This window comes from Tachysurus vachellii, chromosome 12 (assembly GCF_030014155.1).
Source record: "Tachysurus vachellii isolate PV-2020 chromosome 12, HZAU_Pvac_v1, whole genome shotgun sequence".
Taxonomy (NCBI): domain Eukaryota; kingdom Metazoa; phylum Chordata; class Actinopteri; order Siluriformes; family Bagridae; genus Tachysurus; species Tachysurus vachellii.
The window spans coordinates 11,941,214-11,948,191 of record NC_083471.1 but is presented as its reverse complement, the minus strand read 5'-3'; the positions used below and the strand labels follow the sequence as shown (position 1 = coordinate 11,948,191).

Here is a 6,978-nt window from a genome sequence, read left to right as displayed (position 1 = left end):
GGTGGATGATCAGTTTGGAAGGCAGAATAATTTGCGAGGGTGTGCAACCAACCTTTCTCTCTGGACTTGCTGCTTTGTTTTCACTGTATTACATCTTCAACCTGCAATATCAAGAGGAAGCAGCATCCACACTGGAATTTCTACAACGGTAAATTTATTTTTGTCTTTCAATAATATGGTAACAGGGGCACGGTGGCTTAGTGGTTAGCACGTTCGCCTCACACCTCCAGGGTCGGGGTTCGATTCCCGCCTCCACCTTGTGTGTGTGGAGTTTGCATGTTCTCCCCGTGCCTCGGGGGTTTCCTCAGGGTACTCCGGTTTCCTCCCCCGGTCCAAAGACATGCATGGTAGGTTGATTGGCATCTCTGGAAAATTGTCCGTAGTGTGTGATTGTGTGAGTGAATGAGTGTGTGTGTGCCCTGTGATGGGTTGATACTCCGTTCAGGGTGTATCCTGCCTTGATGCCCGATGACGCCTGAGATAGGCACAGGCTCCCCGTGACCCGAGGTAGTTCGGATAAGCGGTAGAAGATGAATGAATGAATGAATAATATGGTAACAATAGTATTTTGACCTAAGAGGAGTACTGTAGTTCCAAAATGGTGATCTAATTTACTCAATTTCAAACTTGTGACTTTTAAGCTGTAATTTTTCTAACAATTCATAACATTAGCTAATGTATTAAATAACAAGTCGTACACTACTGTACAGTGTTTTTAGATTATTAAATTAAATCACAGAAAGTCTTCCCTTATTATTTTCAGACGATTTGTTGGAATAAATCCAGAAAAAGGGACCAAGGCTACAAAAGGAAAAGTGACGTCTAAAAAGACAGGGAAAAGAGTACAAAAGAAGACCATGACAGTCAATCTGAAAGTGTCGAATCTTTTAAAAAGATTGATGAACTTTGAGTGGCACTTTATTTAAAATGTTTTTTTTTTTTTTTACAGTGGTTTGTATATATTGTTATTATTTTTGTGTTCTATTGTTTATATCCAGAAAGGGTTGGTGTTTGTTAAAGTCTTAAATAAGGTAAGGTAATATATTGCTGATTTATTGTACTTAATGGCTTGCATTTTTGCTATTTTTTTGCCACAACAGCCTACTGTAACAATTCATTTAATGTTAAAGAGAAATAAAGAAGGACTAAAACAATAAGTTGGCCTTATTTATTTTGTTTTCCACAAATGTAGAATGCAGGGTATAATAGCATTTGCAATTTAAAATAATTGGGTTGTGATTGTAAATGTAAATTACAAATATATACCGCTAAATAACATTTGTATGGTGTAGCTAATGTAACCATATCCTACTGTTAAAGAATAGTTATACACTGTAAAAAAAAATTCTGTAAAAAAACAGTAATCTACTGGCAGCTGTGGTTTGCCAGCATTGTACTGTTAAAATACAGTGGGTAACTGTTATCAAAATTAACAGCAAGATGCTGTTTTGTTAGCAACAGCATACAACTGTTATTTAGCAGTAGGATACTGTTGCTAACAAAACAGCATCTTGCTGTTAATTTTGATAACAAAATACTTTGTCTCTGATCAAAACGGGCAACATTCTCAGCAAACACCAATTCTGCACAGCATGTCCCCCAAGTTTTCCACCCTCTGGATTAACCTCACACAGTTTGTCATTAGCATCCCTACCGAGATACTTGAACTGATTTATTTGTCGATTAAACTCAAGATAGCTAAACATTTTATCCATCGTAACAAGATAGTTAATGTACAGTGCCAGATCAGAGGACACAATACCTTCAAAAAGATCGTGGCCAAGACATGGAGGCAACCCTGGCTGACATACATGGAAGTATTTGAGCGTATTAAACGCAGAGTCAAAATTAACACCTCCACTAGATGTAGACTGTCCTTCACTGCTCCGAACAGGACCACTGTATGACTGCACTGTGCGTTTTGTGCTCTGGATAAGAGGATCTGCAGAAGTGTGAGCTCCTACTGAAGTTCTCCACAAAGCCTCCTATGTTATGTGAGCCTAGGTTGTCGCCTGCAATGGCACACAAAGTTCCCTTGTAAACCTTTCGATCAGACAGGGTAACACCATTGAGCTCAAGATCTTTAAGGTCATAGACAAGAGAGCCCAAAACCAAGTCTTGACCAAAATACTTAAAATCGTGTTTTTTACAGAGAAGAACAAGTTGCATTTGATCAGTGCTGGATCTGTTATGTGGCATTAAATCTGCAAGAGTTAGATACACTGCAAGTATCTTATGTTTTTTCTTTCTAGATCCCAGTGGGTTTACCACTTCAAATGCATCCTGATACAGGATCAAGCTCAGCGATGAGCTCTCCATCTGGAAGAGCACATTCTCAGCCATATTTTTGCCATCCCACACATCCTTAAGAATATCCTTAGAACCAATACTGGAGTGTACTTGCTTATATTGTTCCTGCACTGATTGGCAATGGAATAGAGAATCAATTGTCTGTTTAATAGGAACATACTGGGCAAAACACTCTTTGCCTGCCTCATTCTGACCTAGGCAGATCTGAACTGGCTCAACATAGTTGAAGCTGTTCTTGAAAACTGTTTTTCTTTTCTGATCAGTTTTCAGTGGCTGAGTGTTGCAGGTCCTAAAGAGATCCTCAGTTTTCATGACTTCAGTCACATTGTTTGTGTCTGCTTCAGAAATCCCAAGTGTAATCAACTTCTCTTTGAGTTTGAAAAGTAAATGTGACTGGCTTATATCATGTATTTCCTGAAAATCTTCTATAATTGTTTGGATGACAGAGGATGGAAGCAAACACTTTGCTTGCAATTTCAAATAAAAAAGGGCTAAATTTTTACTGTGATTCATCAGCAATTTCTGGGTAAATATCTTGTTCATCACCTGTATTACTGGGAGGATCAATCTGCATATCAGACTGATCTTGTTCACTCTCATGGGAAACACCAGGATTCACAATGGACTCAGCCAAATTTTCCTCAGCACCATTTTTATGTTTGCTACTCATGTGTGATGTGACTGTGGATGAAACTGTAAAGCTCTTGCTACAGTGTCTGTAAGGACACACAACTTTTTTCCCCTCTCTAATGAATGTTTTCAAATGAGAGTAAAATGCCGTCAAAGTCTCACACCTTGCACTGCAGATATCAACATGACATGTTAGTTCAACACCAGACAAAGTAGGCCTAACTACACGTATGTTATGTCTGTAAGTGTGACACTTAAACATTGAAAAATTTTGAAAAGTCTGACTGCAATCTGGCAAAACACACAAAGGTTAAATTAGGTGTATTTTTATGAATTCTCATGTGCCTTATGTATGTCACTATTGTGGCACAATTATGACAACAGATCTGACAGGGGAACATTTTGTTATTGCCCGATGGTAAATTCCTTGTAGATTGAAAATTTTCATCAACAAACATGCATTAGTACGGCTGCTGGCTGATTTTTAGTGACACCGTATCAGTCTTCACGCAGAAATGTTTAACCTTAACCGAGTTGCAATGTTAAGATTGTGAAAGAAAAGCCACAAATGATGCAAAATGGTTTGACAAAGCCTATATGCTCTAAAACAGTTGAGAAGTTGGCTGTGTGAGACGTGCAGTGACTAAATAAAGATAAATAAACAAAATGCATTCACAAAGAGTCCAGAAAGACAATATTTAAGACAATATTTATGCAGCACGTCATCTAAATTGTGCTTCCTCTTCTGGAAAATCTCCTATCCAAATGATGGTTCCCGAAGCCCCTCCAGGAGTTAATGGCAAATTATTTCTGTATTTTTTAAAGAGAACTGACCAAAAGCAGTAGCCTCAATTCAAAAGACTAGCGTTGTATCAAGCTTCTGACGTGCTCCAAATTCCCCAGTCAACACGCAGTTTCCAAAAAATACTGTAGTGCCCTGTAATTTAAAACATCAGCGTACTGTTTAGGGCCTCTGTCTTGTTGCTCCAATTTAAGCAGCCCACAATGCATTGCTAACTACAGTACTAAACTGTTTAACATGAAAACAGTATTTTAGTGTTGAAAATTGGCTATAAATTAACAGCAATTGCTTACAGTGCATGTTATGAGTATGGTATGTGGGATCTTGAGAAGTTACTTGGGAGAACCAGCCTGACAGCCAAGCCCACTCAGCCATTCACCAGCTACTACAGGGTCAACCTTGTAGTCGCCTCTCCAGATGCAAACAGGGCTCTCATGACAGTGCTGCAAGAGGTCAGAATTGAACCTGAATCTTCGGCAGGAGAAACTCTTGGTTGGCCCAAAGTACAGAATCCAGACCCAAATTCAGGATAAAAACGGATGGAGAACTTTATTGGGAAAAAAAACAACCAACCACAAAACACAAAATATTGGGGACAACACTAAGCAACCTAAAATGCAGAAACCAAATGACCATCACAAGACAACACAATGGCGAAGGAAACGTGACTTGAGCCACACAAAGAATTTAGTAAAAATGACAATTTAGTAAAAAATAACACAAAACAATGGGTGTATATATATATATATATATATATATATATATATATATATATATATATATATATATATATATATATATATGTATGTGGCGGCCAACCCAGGCCCTGCCCCACAGACCTGCTCCGGCCATCCAGCATTGGCAAGTGTGACACTGTCTAACTGCCTGTTCCCAGAGCAGAAACCCTGAATGTGAGACTAGGCCTGCCTTGTGTAAATTTGTCCAGCAAGAACATTTTTCCTACATGGGCAGGACTGCTGTAGAACATTGTTAAGTGCTGGTCTAGCACTAATTAGCTAGAAGAATATAAAACCATGAAGTTATTATTAAAGTTGAGTATTAAAGTTATTATTGCCTTCATGGCCGTTGATCATTTATTCACGTATGAGCACAAGGTTCTACCGATAAGCCAGAAAATGTGTTTGGCTTTTCAATCATAGATCTGAAGCAAAAGGATTTTTATCTATAATCACAACACTACAGAGCGGATCAGTGTAGTACAGTGAAAGATGCTGTCCTGTCTGTGCACAGTAACGCTAAAGACTAATGTGCATGCCATAATATCTAATGCATTGTGAGTGAGTTTAAAAAAAATAAGTATGAAGCTTGTGGGAGAACCACTACATTCTTGGTCTGCTCAAGTCCAACAAATGTCAGTCCTGTTGTAAAACAAGACACTTTTTAAAATGCTACAGCAGAATGAAAATAAAGGCATATCTGTTTTTATAAGATAACCCTTTTCGCATTAGCATCAGAAAGAATTATTTTTTTAAAAACGCTGTAACCCATTTTGTGAAACTTCTGTGAAAGTATTGTATAGCAATGTTAATTACAGAGCAAGCCTGGATGGTGATATGATATGCCTTTTATGATGAAATGAAGCCAGTTTCATTCATCACAGTACCTAGTGTATGGAATCCACACAACATGGAGGAATGTGTGACACTCATACATAATTGAACACGTTTTTATTGAATATATTTTCTGAATCCCCATAACACCCTCTAAAAATGAATGTTTATTTATACTGTACAGCTGCTTGTACATCCTTCCAACATGTATATTGAAGAGACTTATAGTTACATTTTGAAAACAGCAAAAGGCATTTTAGGACAATCCACCATTAAAATAATAGAGATGATTATAGGTAGTGTTTTTATTGTAGCCATATTTACATGAGTGGTTTCAATCCTGATTTTTAAACATATCACTAACATAGAGGTTAAAAAAAAGTCACATAGTTGACCAAATATTTTTTGAAATCAAACTAAAACATTTCTCTACCTAAGGGGTAAATCTGGGTTTAGAATGAGAAGAACCCAGGTTTAAGCAAAGTTTAAAAAAGACCTACAGAATTCAATAATATCCTTAATTCAAACCTATGATTATTGTAAAAATAAAGATCAGTATGTAAAGGACACATTTTTCCTACTTGTTTTTCCTGTAAACATTTTTAGCACTGTTATTTGTGTACAATTGTGTGTTTTTTTTTGTACACACCACTACACTATTAGCAGTGTCTGTACAGGAATAAACCAAACGATCCTGGCTCTTGTGCACAAATTTCTTTCACTTTTTAAGGATAATCCATCCACCTGTGGCCTAATCGTTTGCCTGATCATTTTGCAAAGAAAGTTGTTTACATAATGTATATATGTAATACATAATGTATATATGTAATACATAATGTATATATGTACTACATAATGTATATATGTAATCTTGTGTGTGAAAAGTAAGTAAAACATATTGACGTTTACTCAATGACTAAATATAGGAACACACCGATCACCTGAACACGCACACAATATAGTGCTTTTAAATTCTAATTATATTCTCATTGTGTTGCTGGTGCTTGTTTTCTTCTTCCTTTATTATGTCCCATAACATGGCAAGCTGCTCATCATTTAGGCCGTGGGCAGAGCTTTTTGTGTAGAACAGAAAGACTTTGGTTTCCTGAAAGACTGCTGGCTTAATGTAAGAGACCTAGGGAGACACATTCAAATGAACACTCAGATTGCAGATGAAAATGCTTCTCTAGCCATAAAGTAATCTATACCATAAAAATGCTTGCATTTTGCAGTATAATTTTTATAGAAGTCATCTACGATTTATAAAGACGTTTAAAACAATGAGATAATGGTCAAAAAGCAAATAACTACATCATCTTCCCTCAGCTTTATGGCTTTCCTGACATTGTCTCTTCTGTAGAACCACAGAGAATCTATGGGATTGTTCTCTCCCTGCCCGTAATCAATGTTAATTACCTGAAATAGATGGTACCGAAGTGATTAATAATTCAGCAGCAGTCATGACCAGGGAGTAATGTGGCAACAAATTATTACTTGTGTTGAGGTGAAGGTGTAAATTCAGATAATTTGTGATTAATTCTGATTAATTAATTTAATGTGGTGTCAAAAAAAACAGTTTTCCACGGACAAAGAAACATAGTAGTTATTATTAACATCATGTTGAATATGCATGCAGTTTAAATACTAAATGAATATTATATTTAA

General features: G+C 36.8%; 1 pseudogene; it reads right to left on the bottom strand.

Annotated features, from left to right (window-relative positions):
• Positions 1 to 6,280: 6,280 nt before the first annotated feature.
• Positions 6,281 to 6,978, bottom strand: part of LOC132855044 (deoxynucleoside triphosphate triphosphohydrolase SAMHD1-like) — a 55,683-nt pseudogene continuing 54,985 nt past the window's right edge.